The sequence below is a fragment of the Malaclemys terrapin genome, chromosome 6 (assembly GCF_027887155.1).
Source record: "Malaclemys terrapin pileata isolate rMalTer1 chromosome 6, rMalTer1.hap1, whole genome shotgun sequence".
NCBI classification, from domain to species: Eukaryota; Metazoa; Chordata; order Testudines; family Emydidae; genus Malaclemys; species Malaclemys terrapin.
The window spans coordinates 35842326-35865748 of NC_071510.1; the positions used below are offsets into that span (position 1 = coordinate 35842326).

General features: G+C 45.4%; 1 long non-coding RNA gene across 2 annotated transcripts; it reads right to left on the reverse strand.

The window, feature by feature from the left end:
- Positions 1–10142: 10142 nt before the first annotated feature.
- Positions 10143–23294, reverse strand: LOC128839709 (uncharacterized). 2 transcript variants are annotated; one of them, XR_008445504.1, is made up of 2 exons: positions 22965–23294; positions 10143–11396 (listed from the first exon to the last, which is right to left on the reverse strand). It is a non-coding gene; the product is annotated as an uncharacterized LOC128839709 (long non-coding RNA). The 2 variants fall into 2 exon arrangements; XR_008445505.1 differs by lacking the exon at positions 22965–23294 and adding an exon at positions 15895–16172.
- Positions 23295–23423: the final 129 nt, after the last annotated feature.

A 23423-nucleotide genomic window follows, 5' to 3' on the forward strand; every position in this document is an offset into this window, starting at 1 on the left:
GGCCAGGTAGGTTGAACATTACCAGTGGTCCTATTTGTCCTTTTATTTTACAATTCTGCTAGAGCTCTGTCCCTTTGTTATGGGATGTCCTGGGAGTGACTCTGTTTTAGTAATTTGCTTTGCTATATACTCATATTTATGCACTGCAGTGGTTGCTGTTAAGGCAGGACTGAATAGTCTCCTATCCCCACATAGCAAAGAAATCCATGGCCTCCACACGGTTCATTGTGGCCATGTGGCAGATATATGAAACGTGGCTGTTGTAACACTGCTATAATGCTCCAGTAGTGAGTAACTGCAAATGAGTGTTCCTGGCTGCACACCAGGGAAGTGACATCTGGTCACTATGATCCAGAGAACAATAGAGGGCAGGGTGTACATATAAACAGACAGGTCAGTCCCAATGTGTAGTATTACAGTGTGGGATAGCAATAGGAGGATTGAAAAATTAATCAATACAGATGCATCCACACAAGCTCCCCTGTCCCCCTCCCTCCACTCTTTGGAAATGAACGTAACCATTTTCAAAGGGGATTATCCATTTCACACTAAATGGCCAGTTAACTCAGAAGAAAAATTGCCATGTGGATAGAAGCCATTTTAATTTAAAAAATCCACTATTAGTGCAAAATAAACCCTGTGTAGACAAATCCTAAAATCAGGTGTTAGTGTTAAGGGATAAGTAGAGTGTGATACTGTTCTGGCTAAAAGATTTTTAAATTTATATATAAACTGGTCCAGTTAAACTCAAAGAGGAGGAATAGCTAAAAAGCTAAACAGATGCTTTTCTTTTCTCTTCTCACTTCCCCTTTCACAGAAAAGTCTAAGGACTTTTATTTGCACCTGAAACATATCATGTTTCTTATTAAAAAAAGAACTTCCCCATGTCTTAATGAGCTCTCAGCTAGCACAGAACCAATGCACAGAGTCCTGCACAAATACACAGCCCTGGCATACAACCTGTATTGCATGGGGAAGGAAAATAACTGGAGCACATCTGCTCTATCTCCAGCTGGTGTTTGGCCTGTAGGCTGTTCTCACGTATATTGAGGCTGACACTGACAGAACAGGAAGCACCTTTCTGCTGTACTTAGAGACTTTCAGGCCTTAAGGAACTAAGTTGGTGCATCATCAGAGATCTACAACCTATCCTGAAAGATGATCCTTTACTCTCACAGATCTTGGGAGACAGACCTGTCCTCGCTTACAGACAACCCCCCAACCTAAAGCAAATACTCACCAGCAACCACACATCACTGAACAAAACCACTAACCCAGGAACCTATCCTTGTAACAAACCCCAATGCCAACTCTGTCCACATATCTATTCAAGTGACATCATCATAGGACCTAATCACATCAGCCATACCATCAGGGGCTCGTTCACCTGCACATCTACCAATGTGATATATGCCATCATGTGCCAGCAATGCCCCTCTGCCATGTACATTGGCCAAACCGGACAGTCTCTACGCAAAAGAATTAATGGACACAAATCTGACATCAGGAATCAAAATACTCAAAAACCAGTGGGAGAACACTTTAACCTGTCTGGTCATTCAGTGACAGACCTGCGGGTGGCTATATTACAACAGAAAAACTTCAAAAACAGACTCCAAAGAGAGACTGCAGAGCTAGAATTGATATGCAAACTAGACACAATCAACTCCGGTTTGAATAAGGACTGGGAATGGCTGAGCCATTACAAACATTGACTCTATCTCCCCTTGTAAGTACTCTCACACTTCTTATCAAACTGTCTGTACTCAGCTAGCTTGATTATCACTTCAAAAGTTTTTTTTCTCTTAATTAATTGGCCTCTCAGAGTTGGTAAGACAACTCCCACCTGTTTATGCTCTCTGTATGTGTGTATATATATCTCCTCAATATATGTTCCATTCTATATGCATCCGAAGAAGTGGGCTGTAGTCCACGAAAGCTTATGCTCTAATAAATTTGTTAGTCTCTAAGGTGCCACAAGTACTCCTGTTCTTCTTTAAGTTGGTGAAGCAACTTGTCCCCCAACAAGGAGTCAGAAGAGGACTGTAGCACAGTGGTTCTCAAACTTTTGTACTGGTGACCCCTTTCACATAGCAAGCCTCTGTGTGACCCCCCCCCCCTTATAAATTAAAAACACTTTTTTTATATATATTTAACACTATTATAAATGCTGGAGGCAAAGCAGGGTTTGGGGTGAGGCTGATAGCTCACCCCCCCCCCCCCCATGTAATAACCTCGCAACCCCCTGAGGGGTCCCAACCCCCAGTTTGAGAATCCCTGCATGAAAAGCAATTAACCAGGGCTTTAATAAGATGTGAGTTAAAGTAGGCCACTACCACTCAGTTCCTTGCATATGTTAGATTAGCTTAGTCTCCCTATCACAGAGTGGTCTTCTGCGTTACCTCAGGCCTTAACTGCAGACTACAACCATTCCAGGTCTCCTCAGTCACCACTGTCTTATTGTACTTTACATTTACAGTGAGTTGCCAGCTCCCCATTTGCTTCTGGGGAAGGTTACAGTCCTGCCTGCTTCTGCTTTCCTTCAGGCTCCCAACTCTCCCTCCTACACATCCTTCCTGTCTGTGTCTAGCTGCTGAGGATACTTCCATCCCTTTAGTCCAGGTGACCAGACAGCCTGATATTAGGGGCTTTGGCCTATATAGGCAACTATTCTCCCCCCTGATTTTTCACACTTGCTATTTGATCACCCTAAATTAGCTCCTCAGATGAATCCTCATTCAGTTAATTGGTTTCCTGGCTGTCTTTCAATCGGAGTAAATGGGGTTAGTGACAGGGTACTGAGTTGGCTCCTGAGTCAGGCATACTCCCTTACAAATCTCTGTGAGAGTCTAAAATGATGTAGTTAAGGGATGTAATCAGAGGGAATCTTAATTAAGATTAATGGTGGCTAGGCTTTAACTAGTTTTTACAAAATCTGCAATATACAATGAGCAAAATTAAAGAATCCAAGTAATTCAGACTGATTATTACATTTGATAAAAAGGCAGGTTTGCCTCATGTTCAAAGCAAGTTTAGTATATAGGAAACATGCTGCATTAACCACACAGTCAGGTCCAGAATATTTTGGAATGAGTTCAGAAAGACTGACCGGCAATTAGGTGCATCTAGAATTGAAGTTAAAGGCTGGATCCAGAAATGGAGTGGATTTTGTTGCATCTAAAATTGACAGTGGACAGATGTAGTTTGTAAACTGGGATCCTTTCACTGTGCCAACTAGATTGTTTTGTTACATTAAAAACCATGAATTACTGATTGCATTTTGGGAGACAAGCATATCTAGGGTTAACAAATTCACTAGTAATGAATGACACTTTTGAAAGAGCATAGTGAACGAGTTCAGCAGCAGCAAAAGAAATGTTTTCCACTGTAATTAAAAAGGTTGGGATTTTGAGATTTATGTACAAAGGCTGCTGCAATGCTTTTATGTCAACATAGAAAAGAGTCACAAAGTGATCAGCTTTTCTAACTCTGACTGGAAGTGAGACATTTGCAGTCCTGAAAGACTTGTTTTTCCTCAGTGTGACATGAACTTGACTGAAGTGCTAAACTAAAAATAACAGTGCTCCAAACAAACTTCCTTGCTGAACAATGTTAAACCAACAAGGGAAAGAACATCTTTTTTTTTTTTAATAGTATTAAAGCTATTTGACCAGTCAATTTTAGTAATCATCTGTGAGAAGCCCTTGGGAATCACAAATCCAGAACTGAGCAGGGCTGCAGGATATTGATCAAATATGAACTCAACCTGAAAGTATTGGGGCTAGAGATGCTGTTTGAATCCACCAGTAAAAAACTTCTCATGGTGTGTGGGGGCACCTCTGTCTTACGTAAAGGAAAGAAGACACAGTCCATAGGCGGGGAAGATGCCAGGAGACAGAAAATATCATATTGCCTCTATATAAATCCATGGTACACCCACACCTTGAATACTGTGTGCAGATATGGTTGCCCCATCTCAAAAAAATATATTGGAATTGGAGAAGATTCAGAAAAGGACAACAAAAATGATTAGGGGTATGGAACGGCTTCCATATAGGAGCGATTAATAAGACTGGGACTTTTCAGCTTGGAAATGAGACAACTTGGGGGGCATAATAGAGGTCTATAAAATCATGACTGGTGTGGAGAAAGTAAATAAGGAAGTGTTATTTACTCCTCCTCATAACATATGGTACCAGTGGCCACCAAATGAAATTAATAGGCAGCAGGTTTAAAACAAACAAAAGGAAGTATTTCACACAACACACAGTCAACCTGTGGAACTCCTTGACAGAGGATGTTGTGAAGGCAAAGACTATAACAGGGTTCAAAAAAGAACTAGATTGGTCACTGTAGGAAGACTGGATACTGGGCTAGATGGACCATTGGTCTGACCCAGTATGGCTGTTATGTTCAGGAGTCACTACGCCCAGGAAGACATCAATAAGCTGAAGGAATCTGTGTTAATATTGTCTGGGAACAACACAGCAACCAGATCAATTTTACTCATGGTAACATAACCTTTATTTGGTTCAAGCACAACAATGTAGAAGTGGGGACGGGGATTAAGTATGGCTTTTGCTTCCACTCTGAAGTCTGGTAAATACTTATTAGAAAAGAATAGGAAATCAGCTATGTTAATAAGTGTTTGTACACTTCTGGCTTTAGTACTACGTGACTAATGGCAAGTCTCAATTACAAAATTAAGTCAACCTAAATTACGCCAACTTACAGCCACTGCAGTAATTAAACTACTTTTGCATGTCCATGCTACACACCTTTTGTCGGAAGTGTGTGTTCTCACCAGGAGCACTTGCACCGATTTAACTGTCAGTGTGGGGCATTGTGGGCCGGCTTCTGAAAGGCAGCAACAGCTGATGTAAGTCACACAGTGTTAGGTGTCTGCATCGACCTAACTACATTGACTTAGCACTACGCCTCTCTGAGGTGGAGTTATTACGTTGTTGTAGTGGGCAAGTTACAGTGGTGGGAGCTGCATTTTAGTAGAGACATTTAGAGTTAGGTCGATGTAAGCTGCATTCCATTGATCTAACTAATATAGACCAGAGCTAAATCTCATTAGAGAGGAATGGTGATTCTGTGGCTAGGGCACTAGCCTAGGATTTGGAAGACCAGGATTATACTCTCTGTTCTATTAGCACCTTCCTATGTGACCCTGTGCAAGTCACATAGCTTCAGTTTCCCCATCTTAGAGAAGAGAAGCCGATTTCCCAGGGGTGTTGTAAGGATATATACATTAAAGATTGTGAAGTACTTTGGGATCTACTGGTGAAAAGTACAGTACTACAAAAGAGACAGGGGGTGTTATTTCCACTTAATTTTTCATGCAACCCAAATGGAAGTCAATTAACATGCCTCTCCCCTATAAACTAAAAGAAATGACTGTTAATCATTAAGAAGCATCATCAGAACTTTTCAGTCTGGATACAGTAAACTTGTTTCTAGAGCTGGTTGGGAAACTACTTTCCCATCCTGCGAAAACTTGAGCTATTGAATGAGGATAAAAAATCATTCTCCAATATTCAAGAACTAAAAATCCAAAAAAATTCTCTCCAGGTCAATCAAAACATTGTTTTGATTTTGGCCATTTTTAATTTTTAGTATAATTATCTTAAATTTCTTAAGTCATTTTGAACCAGTAAAGTGGAATTTTTCATTTCTAAAGTCAAAACAAATTGACAATTTTGAAATGTTACTCAAAAAATTTGGAAACAAGTCAGAATTAACTATTTCCCACAACGTTTTGGTTTCAACAAATTGACGTATTCTGACAAAAAAATCTCCCATTGAAAAATTCCTGACCAGCTCTAATATCAAAAGATAGTGAGAGATCAGAAAGTTGGTGCGTGCACAGTTATACTACGTGAAGTGTTCTTAGACAGCCAAGGTGCAGGGCAGGGGAGGTCCCATGGGTTGAGTACCTGCTGCCAAATGTAAGATGCAGGTGTTGAATTGTGGATGGCATAACAAACAAAACTGTAATAATTGTGGTTTATCCTCCTCTTGGCAAAGGGTCCCCTGTTCTTTAGTCTCAGACCTGACAAACTCACTACATCAGACATTGCTTATAGGGAATTTATCTATAAAGGGTAACATAAGATCTCTATTGAAAACTTGTGACTTATTGTTCATAATCACAACATGATGTGTGTACAGATAATATTTAAGGAATAATATAACTATTGAAGTTTTATGCTTTTATGGCCATAAGGTTAAAAGGAGTCACCAGGAGTAATATTACTCTGTGACAACCTATTCATGCAGGAGGGAGTTGTCATCCCTTTTTGGTCAGAACAGCCAATGGAAAACCATCCAAGACAACTGCAATCAATCAAACCACGTAGAGGTTTTTTTGTTTCGTTTTTAAAAAAGGATCATAATAAGATGGGGGATCGCCCTGTCTATGAATAAAGACAAAAGACTGTGTTTCAGCACAGAGTGGGGAGAGGCACTCTGTATCCATTCACTGAGGAGATGTTTTGTTGAGGGGGCAGGGGTGCTGGAACAATATGTATGGTTGGGGTGCTGAAAGCCATTCAACCAAACTGTAAACCTTGTATGTGATGGAAACCACTTTAAACCAGGTGGTGTGGCACCCACCCCTCCAGTTCTAGCACCTCTGAGCGGGGGTGTTTTTCATGAAAGATTAGATCTTGCTTTCTGTGAAGTCAGTTAGCTCTCCATCAGACTGAACTTTGGGAGAAAACATACTTTCATAGATAATAAAGGTAACTATAAGTGTAGGCTCTTGGTTACAATATAAACCATGAACATCTGTTTCTATAACTCTCTTGCTTCTAGTGGAATCTTTCTTAAATAAACCTTCTTTTGGTTTATTATAAGTGCTCACAAGTGTTGTTTTATCGGGGCTGGATATCACAGGCGAATGCTTCAAGGGGACTTGAGGACGGGGGTACACCTATTGTTAACCACCAAGGTAAAGTCAGGGCTGGCATAACCCAGAAGAGTGTTTGAGTGGCTAACAGACTGGTGGTGTTAGTGAACCAACACCCAGTTACCACAAACAGGATGCCCTCATATAGAGCAGAAGCCTTTGTTCATAAGTGAAATAAGGCATAGGTTCTTTGATGTAGTCTCAGCAAGCTTTCACTTCCTCCACCCACAGAGGAAAAAAATAGTCTGTTTAGTTCTTTACTTGATAGTTTGTCACATCAGAGAAGCAGCTTCAGCATTCATGCTGCCTCTTGGAATAAAGAGTAAGTAATTTAAGAAGACAGCAGAAGACTCTTGGAGCTACCTTGCCTGACATTAAAAGATTATCAGGTAAAGAACTGAAAAAATCAGTTTATTCTTCCCTGATGAAGGGATTCAAATGACACCTATAGAAGCTAATATCCTATTTCATTACAGAACTGTACAAAAAATTGATACTTGTACTATTGTTGAATACATTCCTGTTTTTATGTTAGCTAGATGTCCATTCTGGCTTCTCAAGTCCTAATTGCATTAGGGACCTTGCTAATTAGAATTTAAGCTTCTGAAGGCTGTTCCGTTTTTGCTGAATGTTTAGATTCTGACAGGAACACATTTCCAATATGGTTCAACAGTTCAGTACACTGCAGGGGTCATTCAAGCAGAACCATGAACAGCAAATACAAATACCTTATTATAGTCTTCATTTGCTTTCCTATTTTTCTAGTGATTTGCTGTCCCTGTCCATCACTGGTATGCAGTTTAGCCTTAGAATCCCTCATAAAAACCCTCACTTCTTTAACGCATAATCATATGATCTTTCTGAGTCACTTCATACTTAAGGCCCAGTTCTGCAATCTTACACTGAGATTTACTTATGAGTAGCCTCACTGAATTCAATGAGACACATCACAACATTAACTGCTACTTAGGGCAGGTCTATGCTGAAAAGTTAAGTCGACCCAACTATATCACTCAGGGGTGTGAAAAATCCGGCCTGTATAGACAGTGCTAGGTTGATAGAATTCTGTTGACCTAGCTACCACCTCTAAGGGAGATGGATTAACTACAGCAACTGGAGAACCCCCTCCAGCTGCTGTAGTGGGTGTCTATGCGGAAGCACTACTCCAGCGCAGATGGAGTTCTGCAGCTGTGCTGCTGTAGTGTTTTAAATGTAGACATATGTGAGTTCTGAGTTCTTCCTCTTCCACACGACTACATAATCAGCAGTTCTTCACCCTTTTCACTTTAGCTTTCATATAAACATCTGCCAAAAGATTAGCAAAATGAAATATTTTAAATTAGAGCAAATAAAAACAAATGGGTTTCCTGAACATTCTGAACCATTGCCAAGTTAATATCAGCCTGTTCATGCTGAGTGAGTGCCATATCTGTATGAGTAACCAGTCATATTGTTAAATAGAGAACATAGGGTGCATCTGTAACACTGACACACCCTGGTCATCAGTGGGCAGGATTGAACCTGGGGCCTTTGGAGCTTAGTGCACGAGCCTCTACCGCATAAGCTAAAAGCCAGAACACCACACCCAGCAGGCATGCGGGTTACACATAGGTCACTACCAAGGAAAGTCCTTCAGAACATTCCTGATAAAGTTACTGGGCGGAGTAGCATTCACTCATCCTCCAAACACACATGCGACTAACTTCATAAATGAGAGTAGTTCCAACTGACTTCAATGAAGCTACTCATAAGCTTGTCAATATATTATATGATGGCTTATTATGACAAAAGCCTGTGTTCATTTTCTCTGTGGTTTTAATAAGTTAAATGTGTTTTCAGGATCAGACCCATATTCTTATATACATTCAAATAGAATAAATTGTTTTTAGAGAGAGATGAGCCTATGCACACAAACTTGGATGCAGAACCATACTATGGCTAAATACAGGAGTGTTTGGATCTGCTCATGATAGAGCAAGAACCTAGTTGTAGAATTCAGATCCATATTCAACTAATTGAAGACTAAGGTTATTTGGGACCAGGGTCTTAGGTGGGGCTGATCTCTAATTCTAAGAATAAATAATTTACAACTGAATAAGGACAAAAGCTGGTACAATGACTTGTACACATGATTTTGCTTTGCAACTGTTGGCATTATTAAACCAGCTTGAATAAGAACCTTGGGATTTGGGCAGGGCCAGCTCTAGGTTTTTTGCTGCCCCAAGCAAAAAAATTTGTGGCTGCTCCCCATCCCAGCCCTGGGCTCTCACCTCCCCCACCAGTGCCCTCCCCCACCTGCACCCCCTGCCGCCCCAGCGCTGGGCTCTCTCTCCTCCCCTCTGACCTGCACCCCCTGCCGCCCCAGCCCTGGGCTCCCCCCACCAATGTTGACTCTGCCCGCTCCCCCCCTTGCCTCCAGCCAGTCCGGCGCTGGCAGGGTCGGGATAAGCAGCGGGGCTCCTGGGCTGCACTGCAGCCCAGGGTCCTCCCAGCCAGGGCTCCCGCCTCCAGGACTGGCCGGGACCCGGGAGGGCAGAGCCGGGGAACTGCCCCGGCAGGGGGCTGAGGAGCTGGGGCAGGGTAGCCCTAGAGGGCATGGAGCCCCGGAGAGCAGGACGTGGGCCCCGCATGGCAGCGCCCCGCCCTCTATGGCTCCGCTGCTGATGCTGCTGGCCGCCCTGCTGCAGTCCCTGGGCGGCTTGGGCCGCTTCGCCCAGCCCCGGCTGCGGCGCTGGAGGTGGCCACCCTGCGGCACCTGCACACAGCTCCGTGTGCCCTGAGGGGTGGCCCCCAGCCCGAGTGTCCCCCGCTCAGAGTCTGCCCGGCTCAGCAACAAGGTGTGGATGCTGCTCCCCCGCGGCGTGAACTGCAGCAGCCCCAGGGTGCCTTCGGCACAGGACGCGCTGCTGCTGCCAGGGCCGGCCCGAAGCAAAAAAAAGTGGCCTGAATGTCACCCGTGAAAATGTGCCGCCCCAAGCACGTGCTTGGTTTGCTGGTGCCTAGAGCCGGCCCTGGATTTGGCCCTAAAACCCACAATATTGAAGATGTTGAAGTTTCTGGAATTGCATCCCACTTGTTTGCCTAAAACTTCAGGGAATTCAGAGTTGTATGATATTCAACTCAGCCTCCATGTGAGTCAGCTCTTCCAAGTATACAAGTCACCTTTAATGCATCTTGTCTTCAATTTAGCAGTGTCCTTTCAAAAATGAAATGTGAACTACAACACTTCAAGAGAAGAAGCTAAACAAATATATTAATTGGCTCTGTAACTATATTTTGGCTGCTTGACTTAGCTGTTTGTCAATTTTTATCAGCCTTACAGTGTGTCAGGTTGGGAGTTTCTGGATATGTATACAAACATATATCTGGGCCCAGGACCAGAGTAACACAAGGGCTGCAGCCCAGGGCCTTTGATTTTGATGCCCCCCTCACAAATATATATATATATCAATTACTCAGCTAATTAAAGACATAGCACCACTATGTTTTACTCTCAGTTATGTGCCAAAATTAAAATGTCTGTTGAACTTTAATTCAGCTTTACAATTGGTATATCACTTTTTTAAAAACCAGAACTGAAATAAAGGTAATTTAGCAGTGGAGTGTTTGGTACCAGGCACGGATGGTGGCAAAACAATAAAGGGGAGGAACTGAATATGCAAAAAGGGGGGGCCCCCATCAAACTTCATCTAGCCCTGACATTTTAAGTACATTCCTGTTAACCAAAATCCACGTGGACATTTAACATGCCCATGTCACTTAATAAACACATTTTTAAGATCTAGATTCTTCTGTCAGTTTCTGTGTAGATTTCCCTGTCTTTCTGTTCACCTACCTATTAGTTATTATGATGATGGATACTGCTGCAGAAAACTGCTAACTGCTTCCCAGTTAAGATTTGGTTTGCAGGGCAAGGTCCCCACATTGATGTCATACAATTCTGTTCTTCTCCATTTCCATATAAAGGATGGAGGCTCCTCTGCTTGGTATATATACTTTCTATTTCTTTGTTACTCTCCCTCTCCTCCATCCTTTTTTCTCCCTACCCCATTGCACCCCATTAATCTGGTTTTATTGGAGAAGCTTTGTCAAAGAGGGTTTTGGAATGTGCCCTGAAACTGAGATTCTGGATTAACCTGATTTCCTCTGCAAACTTGTTTGACAATCCAACCCCTTGGACCAATGATGCTTTGTTTCCAGGTCTCTCAGAGCTTCATTCTGAATTGTATTGCCCCTGAGAAGCATAGCTTTCTTGGTACATTGTAGATGATGCAGTGAATGAGGACCCAGCTACAACACTACTGGGCGAGAGGCTTTCAGTGGAATGGGAGGACAATGACTCATCTGGTTCTTCAAAGAGTTTTCCCTCTTTCAAACACCACTTTATTTTTGCCCAGGTTGAGTTTGAATCAAATGTTTTTATTCCAGTTGCTGACCACCTCTAGGCACTGTGGTATCCTTGTGGTGGTGATGGCTGCATCTGTGGAGAAGGAGATATTCAAAACTTTTAACTAAACAAGTGGAAGCGTGGGAGTGGTCCTGCTATTGTGGGGAACTTTCCTGGCTTATACACTACCCCGGTGGAATGGGCTAGCGAAAGGATCTGAGTCCTCGCTCCCACTTCCTTTACCCCAGTCCTGCCTGATCTCAAGGGCTCCTCTTCCACTCCTCTGTGTGGGAGAGTCCTCATAACACCAACAAGGCTGGGCCCAGGATTCCTGGGGGGCTTGACCCCCAATCTTGTTGTGGTCACTTAGGGCAGGGGCTAGGGTGTCCCCACTCTGGGGTGCACTCTGTGCACTGGATGCTTCCCTGACCCACTGATCATTACATACAATTCAAAGCGAATACAATTTATTAAACAGCAATCAATTTTTAAAAATAAGGAAAAAATGAGAGAGGTTAAAGGAAAACTCATAACCCTGCTCTGTGGCATGCGGAAACCACAAGCAGAGTCTTTGGAATGTAAGGGAAGTTAAGTCTGTTCCTCACAAGTCCCAGGCCGCTTCCTCAGGCCCTGGCTGTCCTGCAGGGATGCTGTGGGTCAGAGACTTGGTGGACACATGCCCTCAGGCTTTAGGTGGCAGGACCCTTCTTCTCAACGTTGCCCCCAACCCGCCGGGGTTACGATCCCCGTCCAAGTCTGTCCTGCAAGGCTTCTTGGCTGGGAGCATCTCCCTGCACTGGGCCTACTGCCCAGGGTCCCCCCTCGCTCTCCCCAGCTGCTCACTGTACCTGTCTCTGGACTGCTCCAGCTCCACTCTCCCTCAGTGCTGCTGCTGCTCTGCCTCCAGCTCCCTGGCCTGCTTCTCTGGCCCCTCTGGCTCTGGTTGCTGCAGCTCTCCTCCCTGGGCTGCTTCTGTGACTCTGCTCCCAGCACTGACCTGCTTCCTGGGCTGCTTTTCTGGCCCCTCTGGCTGGCACGGCTCTGCTCTCCAGCTCAGCTTGGGCCCCTGCTCTCTCCTTAGCTCGGCCCCACTCTGTCTGACCCAGGCAATTCCAGCTCACATGGAGGATGGGACCCCCCGGCCTCCGACTAGCCTGCCCACCCTGTCAATCCAATTGACCTGGAGCATTGGCCTATCCCCATTGTTCCTAGGGACGGTCAGTCTCAGGGTCCTGATTTCCTATTGACCCTTCCCCTTTCTTCACCTCTAGGGTGACCAGATGTCCCAATTTTCTAGGGACAGTCTCGATTTTGGGGTCTTTTTCTTATATAAGATCCTATTTCCCCCCACCCCCGTCCCGATTTTTCAAATTTGCTGTCTGGTCACCCTACCGCCCACTGAGTTTTAGTAAGGGAACAACAGTCCCCATACACAAGTAATCAAACCGTGGAGCTCATTACTACAAGATGTCATTGTGGCCAAGATCCAAAGATTGATTGGATACTTACATTGATAACAAGAATATCCAGAATTGTTATAGCTAATGCCAACAGAATATCGGAAGGGATATAAAACCTCATGCCTCAGGTTTTACATCAATCTTTAACTATTAGGGATTAGGATGAAACCTTCATTTTTCTTGATCTTCTTCTGCAGTACCTGGTGCTGGCTATTGTCGGAGACAGGACAATGGACAAGATGGACTATGGATCTAGTATGGCAACTGCTATGTAAAGCCCTGCATCTCTTCTCTACAGTAGGGAAATTTCTCACTGTTGCTAGCAGTGGTTTGGCTCCCAAAGTGTTAGGGCTCCCAATATTGCTAGCACAGATGGGCTGCAGGGCTGCTGCTGGCATTTTAAACATCATGTCATTCAACGCTGAACAGAATAGGACTGACATGATACTTAAAATGCCACTGCCACCAATGGTGTCACACTTCTAGATATGCTACCCTGTTCACTTCCTTCAGCTAATCAGCAGCAGTTACCCTCCTAAGTTATCAAGACCCCATTCTGATTTGCTCCATAAATCTCAGAATTCAAGCCCTTCCTACAACCTTGCTCTGGGTTACTTCATCAATAACTCCTACATTTACCTGACTTTCCACACCCCGCAAATAACCACTCCATGAATGATTCCAGGCCCCCTATTACAGTAACTCCTCACTTAACGTTGTAGTTATGTTCCTGAAAAGTGTGACTTTAAGCAAAACGATATTAAGCGACTCCAATTTCCCCATAAGAATTAATGTAAATGGGGAGGGGGGGCGCTAGGTTCCAGGGAAATGTTTTTCACCAGACAAAAGACTATATTATATATATATGTATACACAGTGTAAGTTTTAAACAAACAATTCAATACTGTACACAGCAATGATGATTGGTTGAAGTGATGGAGTCAGAGGGTGGGATATTTCCCAGAGAATACCTTATTGCTAAATGATGAACTAGAACTTGGCTGAGCCGTCAAGAGTTAACACATTGTTGTTAATGTAGCCTCATACGCTACAAGACAGCACGAATGGAGGGAGGGGAGATAGCATGGCAAATAAGAGACAGAAACACACACCCTATGGGTGTGTAAGAGGCAGATGTGCATTGTCCCTTTAAGTATGCTGAACCACTCTAAGTACATTGCCTTTTTAAGTAGACCAGGAAGTTGAGACAGCAGCTGCTGCCAGCACGCTCCCTCCGTCCTGAGCCCTGTCGTGCCCCCCCCCACCCGTGCTCTATGCAGATAGTGTAAGCAGGGGGGCAGGAGCACACCCTGATATTAGCTAGGGTTACCATACATCCGGTTTTTCCCGGACATGTCCGGCTTTTCGGCAATCAAACCCCCATCCGGGGGGAATTGCCAAAAAGCCGAACATGTCCGGGAAAATGCCGGCCGGGCACTTCCCCTCCCGCGGCGGCTGTTCCTCCCCGGACTCTTCGGCTCTGTTTAAGAGCCGAGCTGCCCGAGCGCTACCGGCTTCAGGCAGCCCCCTTGCTTCCAGACCCCAGCCGGGCACTTCCCCTCCCAGGCTCCGGCGGCGCAGGGTCCAGAGGCATGGGGGCTGCCCGAAGCCAGTAGCGCTCAGGCAGCCCGGCTCTTAAACAGAGCCGAAGAGTCAGGGGAGGAGCAGAGCCTCTGGCCGCGGCGGCTCTGGTCCTCCCCGACTCTTTGGCTCTGTTTAAGAGCCGATCGCTACAGGCTTTGGGCAGCCCCCATGCCTCCGGACCCTGTGCCGCCGGAGCCCGGGAGGGGACGTACCCGGCCAGGGGTGCAGGGTCCGGAGGCATGGGGGCTGCCCGAAGCCCAAGTGCTACCGGCTTCACGGTTTGCTGGGCAGCCTCCAGACCTTGCGCCCCCGGCTGGGCGCTTCCCCTCCCGGGCTCCAGCTGTGCTGGGGAAGCGCCGGCCGGGGGCGCAGGGTCTGGGGGCTGCCCGGCAAACCGTGAAGCCAGTAGTGCTCGGGCAGCCCTTTCTGTGTGGCTGGGAGTGGGAGGAGGGGGCGGAGTTAGGGCGGGGCTGGGGTGGGAAATGGGCGGGGCCAGGGCCCAATGGAGGTCCTCTTTTTTAATTGGTTAAATATGGTAACCCTAATATTAGCCCCCCTCATTCCTCCCCCCAGCAAGCAGGAGGCTTCAGGGAGCAGAGGGCAGGAGCAGAACATGCAGTGGGGGGAGGGACAGCTGAACTGCCAGCAATTGATAGCCTGCTGAGAGGCTACCGCACAGGGAACTTGGTGGTGGTGGCTAAAATTCCCATGGTACTTCCATAAAAGAGTAAGTGGCTAACTTTGGTACCTATGACAAATTCAATTACAGATACTTGTATTTTGCCTACCTAAACCCTTCTGCAACTTCAACTGAATACAGTATTTCTTGTTCTAAATAGTTGTGCTGGGTTACTGTGAGCTGCTTAACAGAACTCATCTCTGAAATGCAGCAAAGATAAATTTATGTTTAGAATGTTTGTTTATGTTTTCTAAGACACTTTAGGATTCTTCAGGATGAAAGGCATCTTATTGTAGAGAGGTTAGTCGGGGCTCGTCTCTCTCTGTGGCGGCAGGAACCCCCACCGCCTCACTAAGTTTGGGAGGAGGCCTAACAGGGAATTAGTCTGACTGCAGGAGTCTTCCTTCACGGCCCTTGTGAGGGCAGAAATAAACAGTTAGGCGTAAGCCCAGGCCCTAGGTCACAGCGGGGCAATGGTGCATCAGGGGCTGAGCAATAACAGTATATACATAGTGGGCCCAGGCCTTAAGTCAGGGCAGGGCAATGGTGAGTCAGGTCCTCAGGCAGGGGATGAGCAATAACAGTATATAAACAGTGAGCCCAGCCCCTAAGTCAGGGCAGGGCAATGGTGAGTCAGGTGCTCAGGCCCTCAGGCAGGGGATGAGCAATAACAGTGAGCCCAGGCCCTAGGTCCGAAGGCCTGGGAGAGGCTGCCACCCGGGAGTTGGGTGGCAGGGGGGACGGAGGCCCTCCCATTACACTGCCTCCCAGCCCGGGGCCCTAGCAGTGGCAGAGGACCTGCTGCTTTGTCAGTGGTTGCAACACACTGACATGAGTTCTGGCAGTGGCGCAGCCAGACTTGAGATACCTGGGTCAGGGTGGTGTCCTCAGGCGGGGGTCCAGCACCATGGGTTCCTTGGGATAGCCAGCGCAGGGCAGGCTTGGCAACTCCGGGTAGCTGGCCTGGGGCAGGCCCGGCCAGCCCTTGGGTCCGCTGCAGGTTGCTGGGGTTTCCCAACTCGGAGGTAGGCTGGAGACATCTAGCCTCCCCAGCGACTGCCCTCGCAGTGAGCTCTGGAGTTAGGCCTTTAGACTTCCTGTGCCATGCCTAACCCTCTGGTGTCCAGAGAGGCTCATCTCTCTCTGGGGCAGCGGAGACCCACACTGCCTCACTACATTTATATAGTTATATAATAACAGTATTTGGTTGATATTTTACTCAGTTACAAACTAACTTTATCCATAGCATACTTAGTTATGTATTAACACAATTGCAATAATTAAACAAAAAGAAACACCATGTTCTTGTGGAGTGAGTGAAAGTGATGGGGGAAAAAATACAGAAACAAATGATCTTGCACATCTCACTTTTTTTAACTGATGAGTTTAATAACAGTGTAATAAGAGAACTGGTACAAGACAAAGGAACTTTATTTCCTAGTCCCAATTATCTATCTATGTATCAGAGTTCCTGGCAAAGGAGGAGTCTGTTTCTATTGACATGACTGATTACTATTACAACAGCCATATCTGAAATAGAATAAAGACTGCCCAGGATTCTTATATAATGTGTTACATAGTTACTGTCTTGCCAGAGTGTAAATCTGTCAGTTGTGTACATGTACTATGTACATGTCAAGGTTTTCCTGTTGAAAATACTTGAGACTAACAAAATGGCTTAACTAAGGTAGTTCACTGAAGTGTGACACTTAGCTTTCTGCTGCGGGGAGCTGTCTCAAAATTAATTAGCTTGCACTTTGGTGGAGTATGGTGCTCTCATGCCAACTGCATATGGACTAGTAGTGTCTACTGTATGCTTGTACAGCACAGCATGGCAAAACGCAAGCGGAAGTCAAAAAGCACACAGATGCATACAGTTTGTCACTCCAGAATTGGGTAGGTGCATTATAGTTGGGAGTTTCCCCTATGAAGTGTTAGGGATTCGCAATAGCCAGAAAGGAGACCATATAAGACATGAATGAAGGATGGGGTGACTCATTATGGCAAGCTCTATGTTCCTGTATCTTACAAGTGGATTTGGCATTATCTAAACCAGGGGTAGGCAACCGGTGGCACGCGAGCTGATTTTTCAGTGGCACTGGGTCCTGGTCACCGGTTCAAGGGGGTCTGCATTTTAATTTAATTTTAAATGAAGTTTCTTAAACATTTTAAAAACCTTATTTACTTTACATACAACAATATTTTAGTTATATATTATAGACTTAGACAAAGAGACCTTCTAAAAACATTAAAATGTATTACTGGCACGCGAAACCTTAAATTAGACTGAATAAATCAAGACTCGGCACACCACTTCTGAAAGGTTGCCGACCCCTGATCTAAACTTTCACAAAAAATGGAGAAATGTTCACTTGAACACTGAAATCCATGGAGCTGTACTGGTATAAAACTGGAGTCACACAGTGCTGAATCAGGCTTCTGACTTTTTCAGAGGACATTACTTTACAAGCTCTCTGAAATCTATTAGTGAAATACTGACAAAAAAAAAGCTAGTGTCCTGAAGTGACTGAGCAGACAAAATTAATCAGAAATGTTTTGCAACTAAAAATATTCTATAACCTAAATACAGTTGAGCAATTGTGGCATGTTGTCTTTAATTTAGCCCCATCTGTCTCCTCTGAAATAGTTGATTACCTTTAATATACTTATTCACAGTGAGACAAAGCAGGTGTAACAACATTCCTGTACTATCTGAGTTAAAAGAGCTCTGCATGGGGCTGTATTACGTAAACCAAGCTGGAGTATCATTTCTCTCAAGGAAATTAAAAATAAAAGACCTTCTCCTATTTTTCCAGATACTGGGACACAGTTTTACACGAAATATTTTCAAGGCGTTGGTCCTGATATTAAAAGTCACTAATGGCTCTGGTCCTTGCTGCATCTCTGTATCTAAGCTGCCAAGATAGTTGCACTTCACAAAGCTGAGGTAAAAGCAAAAGATAGTCAGCGATCAGGCATTCTTGATCATGGGGGTCTAGCTATAGAACAAATATCCAGTGCAACTAATTCAGTCTGGCCACCTTTAGGAAATGCTGCATGATCTTCCTGTTTGCTAACACTTTTCTGACCATAACCAAATGAGACAACAGTGCTCCTATCTCAAAATTAAACCCCCCAAAGAAAGGGAGAACAGAAGACTCCATGAAGTACAGCATGGCCTTCATTCTGCTAATCCAGGGAGACAACTTTTATTTATTTATTGAGGGCGGGGGGGAATTAGAGTTTAAAAAAAGCCACTGAATATCACTTTTAAGGAGAAATTTTGTACCATAACTAAATGTATCCACTTCTAATCAAGTGAGATGAGCTTCAGTTCAAAATACAGCATTTCTTTTATTAATGTAATCCCTAAGTAGGTGTTAGACTCAGAGCCTTCCAGACTTAGTTGTCTACACCCACACAACCTGTCTAGATGCTTCCTACAATATTGTGATGATAACCACTATAAAACTCTAAATCAGATCTATTTTTGGGGTGCTAACAGTCTGCCCACTGTAGCAGGTTACAGAGAGAAAGATGGAGTTCCTGTCCTGATATGATGATAGTCTGAAACAGACTTTCCCACAACCTATAGAGCAAAAAGTATTAAATGAAATTTGGTTAATAATTCTGAAGAGCAAATAAGTAAGGGAGAATCAACCTGTTCATTTGAAAATATTTGCTGTGAATTCTTCACACAACTCTAGTAGTCTTATTTGAGGAGTAACTGACTTGTAAAGAGACTCCTAATGAGGGGGAGTTGTTTTTCTGGTTGTGTATTTTTCATTTGTACAAAAGATAAACATAACTTTCAGGTGCTAAATCAGAAAATGGTATGTGCAAAGTTTGAGGGCTTGGTGTAAGGTGAGGAAGGAGCTAAATGGAGCCTCAAATTTTGTAGGAGGCCTCCATAAAAACTAGGGATATCCTTGACCACGGTTCCTTTTATTAGCTATAACAGCTACTCTGTAGAAGCACAGAATGAGACGTTAGTGCTGAATCCTTTCTGGAATTATAAAATATGCGGTTCTTAAAAACAAATCTTTCCTTCTACCCTAAAGTAACTTTCAAGTGCTACTCAGAATCCTTGTGCCCAAAGCCAGATGACAAAAGAAGAGATTGCTCACCACCTTGTGGATACTAGAGGAACACTACAATTTTATTCTGAAAGAATTTATTTGTTCACAAAAAATTTGAAGAGTGTTTCTTTAAAACAGGAACACCTAGGTATGCAATTCCCTTACACACTATAACAAGATAAGTTATTTAATATAAGGGAGCTGGAAAAAACATTTTAGGCCATAGAAACTAACCATTGTCCTATATATTCTCATTAAAAATCAACTTTATTGAACTAAATTGAATACTGGAACCCTTAGTTTAATAGGTCAAATCCAACAGTCCTCTGCTCTGTCACTTGTCAAGTAAAACTCCCTTTGGAATCAGTGTAGGTGTTTTGCCTTATTAAAGACGGAGTATGGGCACTGGGATTTTTGTCAGCATTTCCAGACTAATACCATTAGAAAACATCTCTCCTTGGCTTTCCGTGATGCATCTGATATGTTGTCAATATGCTGCACTCATGCTGCTATGTCTAGGTTGATTAACTGCTTTCTTTGCCTTTCCCCCCAGCTGACACCCAGCACCACAATGCTGTACTTTGTTTCAGTAAATCAGCCTAGGTTACCCAGGCTGAAGGAATTAATGCAAGTTAGTCACCAAAAAAAAGGAGACTGAAAGGAAGATACGGAGACAGAGGAAAAACAAGCGGAGAGCAAGAAAGAGGAAGTAGTAAAGGTAGGTTAAATTTTAATTTTGTACCTGATCCTGGAAGGTACTGATGTCCTCAGCTTCCATGAGCTCATCACATTCAGCAGTTGGCAGGACTGGATGTGATACACTTTCTCTAGTAGACAAGTCCCTAATCATTGAGTTTTAAAGACTGATTACCAGCACCTTGGTTTACACTCATATCTGAGCACAGGTAATGTGTTCATACCGGTAGTGGGTCTTCAAAAAAGCCAGACAACTTAACTTTAACTTGTACTGCTACCATTTTAGGACTGTGTATTGCAATTTTTTGGTAAAAATGGCAATTGTTGTATCTAGAAAACTGTATGCAATGGAACCTGAACCCTAACATTTTCAGCAAAAATAAAACTGCCAGCCATGACTCCTTTGTGGGGCTTGTTATTAATGTATAGTTAGCTGTAAGTTAATTGAAAGGTGAGCTCACAGCGCCCTCATGCGGCGCACCGAATTTCAAAATAAGCTAAAAACAACGAGGAGTCCTTGTGGCACTTTATAGAGATTCAGGGCTTGGCTATGCTTGCAGCAGTACAGCGTTGTGAATTAAACCTGTCTTCGTACGGCTGAGTAGGGAAAGCGCTGCAGTCTGTCCACACTGACAGCTGCCAGTGCACTGTTGTGGCCACATTTGCAGCGGCATTGGGAGCAGTGCCTTATGGGCAGCTATCCCAGCATTCAAGTGGCTGCAACGTGCTTTTCAAAAGGGGTGATGGTGGGGTGGAGTGTGACAGGGAGCGTGGGGGGGAGAGAGAGTGGGTTTTTGGAGTGCGGACACGCACCCTGCCTTGCAAGTTCCAACCCCTCTCTCACTCACTGAAAGCAAACAGCGGCAGTTTGTTTTTTTCCTCACAGACCAGATAAGCAGCCACTCGCAGAAACGGACCTTCCTGCTCCCCCCTCCCCCCCACAAGCCGCCTCTCTCTTCAAGCAAACATTCCAAAGGGAGCCCCCCTGCATGCCTCTACTCATTCACAGCAAACAGTAGCTGTTTGGTTTTTTGATAAGCAGCTCCGGGAGCCTGGAGTTCACAACAAAACAAGGAGAGGAAGCTTCACTTAAAAGGACTATGGGGAGTTTCCGGAGGTCAATCACAGAGTAATAAGGTTACTCCCCGTTTACACCGGAGCACCAGCGTCTCAGCCACTCCGCAGCAGCTGTTATTCCTCTCGGGGAGGTGGAGTACCTGCAGCGCTGTAGCCAGGGAGATACAGCGCTGCAAATGCCTTGCCAGTGTGGACAGGGAGTGAGTTACAGTGCTGGGGGCGGCTTTATTGTGCTGTGGCCTTGGCTACACTGGCAGTGTACAGCACTGCAACTTGCTGCGCTCAGGGGTGTGAAAAAACACCTCCCTGAGCACAGCGAGTACAGCGCAGTAAAGCGCCAGTGTAATCAGAGACTGCAGTGCTGCACGCTCGCTCGCAGCGCTGCACGCTACTCCCCTTGGAGAGGTGGAGCACATACAGCGCTGCGAGAGCAACTACACTCGCGCTTCACAGAGTGTAGCCAAGGCCTAAAATTTATTTGGGCATACTCCTTGTTGTTTTTATTGATACAGACTAACACAGCTACCCCTCTGAAAATAATCTAACTGTTCAGATATAAGAGTCAAGCTTTAAGGAATAGAAAATGGCAGTGAGGGAAACCTCTACTCACTTTTCTGTATTGGAGATTGTCTAGTGTAAAAAATGTACATTTTTCTTAAATACTATGATCAATTGGGTTGTCTAAAGATTTAGTAAGGGCCATGCACTACCTTGGGCAAAAGTTGTCAGACTAAAACCACTTTGACCCATAGCTCATCAATAGTTTGATCTCTAGCTCTATGCTAGGGTTGGGCAAACTTTTTGGCCCGAGGTTTGCAAAACTGTATGGAAGGCCGGGTAGGGAAGGCTGTACCTCCCCAAACAACCTGGCCCCCACTCCCTGACTGCCCCCCTCAGAACCTCTGACCCATCCAACCCCCCCACCCCCTATCCCCTAACTGCCCCCTCCCATGAGCCCCCGCCCCAACCATCCCCCAGGACCCCACCCCCTATCCAACCCCCCCATTCCCTGACCGCCCCCCCCCAAACTTCCGCCCCTTATCCAGCCTCCCAACCATACCACTCAGAGCAGCATGTCTGGCAGCCGCGCTGCCCGGCTGGAGCCAGACACGGTGCCGCACTGCTCTGCAAGAGCGCACAACCCTGCCACCCAGACCGCTGCCAGTGTGGCTGCGGGGTAGGAGGGACTGCGGGAGAGGAGCCAGGGGCTCCGGATGTGGCCCGCAGGCTGTAGTTTGCCCACCTCTACTCTATGCAAAGAAACTTTTTTAAAAAATGACTATTGGGGAGGGGATTACACCTGGCACAAGTGACTCCAAATTTGGGTCACTAACCTTACTGTGCTGGGGCACACCAACTATTAAAGAAATCCAACTATGCTTGTCACTTTGAGTACTCAGGAAGGTTGATCTTTAAACAAATGTCATGACCTAACCCTTTACTACAGTAGTGCTGCAGAATCACTATAATGCAAGCTTGAATGGTTTTCTTTTAATAAGTGACTCTCCTTCCTAGTGTTTTACTGATGGCTGAAACAAATTCATTTGAATACATTTCCCCCCCATCTGCATACACCATCAGTTTGAGACCCTTGCATAGAAATGAACAAAAATGTATACAAAGCTGAGACTGTCATGAAGATATGATCTAGCTCTACGATTCCAAATGTAATGATTAAGAAACAAAAATGCTCCTGTAGTTAAAGCACAAGAATTGATCGCAGATGGTAATACTGTGCTACAAACTCTGGGTGACCATAGGCAAGTCACAATCTTGACATACCTGGTTTTCCCCTCTGTGAATAATCCTACCCATCCTAATAACAAACATCCAATTTAATAATACTAATAAATAAAGGGAATAATAGTTTTGGGTTAAAGGATGGGTCTAGGAGGCAGAAGATCTGAGTTTTCTTCCCAGTTTTGCCATTGACTTGCTGCGTGACGCTAGCCTTAGATATAACCACTCGGTTTTAGTGATGTAGCCTTGTGTCAGAGAGGTGGTGTGATGCATCTAGTCTGGAGACCATTAGATGAGGCCTGGGAAGTGCGAAGTACGTAGCGAACTGGCCGCTGTGCGCGTGTACCTGCTAGTGCACTCAGGCGCTACGGGCCTGGGATTTTGGAGCTGGAGAACGTGGATTCTGGCTGGAGCAGCTGGTTGAAAATGCGAGTGAAGTGCAGTTATCCGCCCCCCGTTCCCTTCGGCGCCTCTGCGCTGCCGGGGAGTCGCTGAGCCCCCGTGGGGCGCGTCGCGGCCCCGCTTCTGGGGAGAAGGGCAGGCGGGCGGATGGCGGCGAGCGGGGAAGAGGCCCTCGGCGCAGCCCGCTCAGGGTAGCGGCGGGAGAAGAGCAGGAGGCCGACGAGGGCTCAGGGGCTGGCGCGAGGCCCTTTCCCTCCGCCCCCCCAGGCTGGCGCGGGGCACCTCCCTCCGCCCCCCCAGGCTGGCGCGGGGCCTTTTCCCTCCGCCCCCCCCCCGGCTGGCGCGGGGCCCCTCCCTCCGCCCCCCAGGCTGGCGCGGGGCCCTTTCCCTCCGCCCCCCCAGG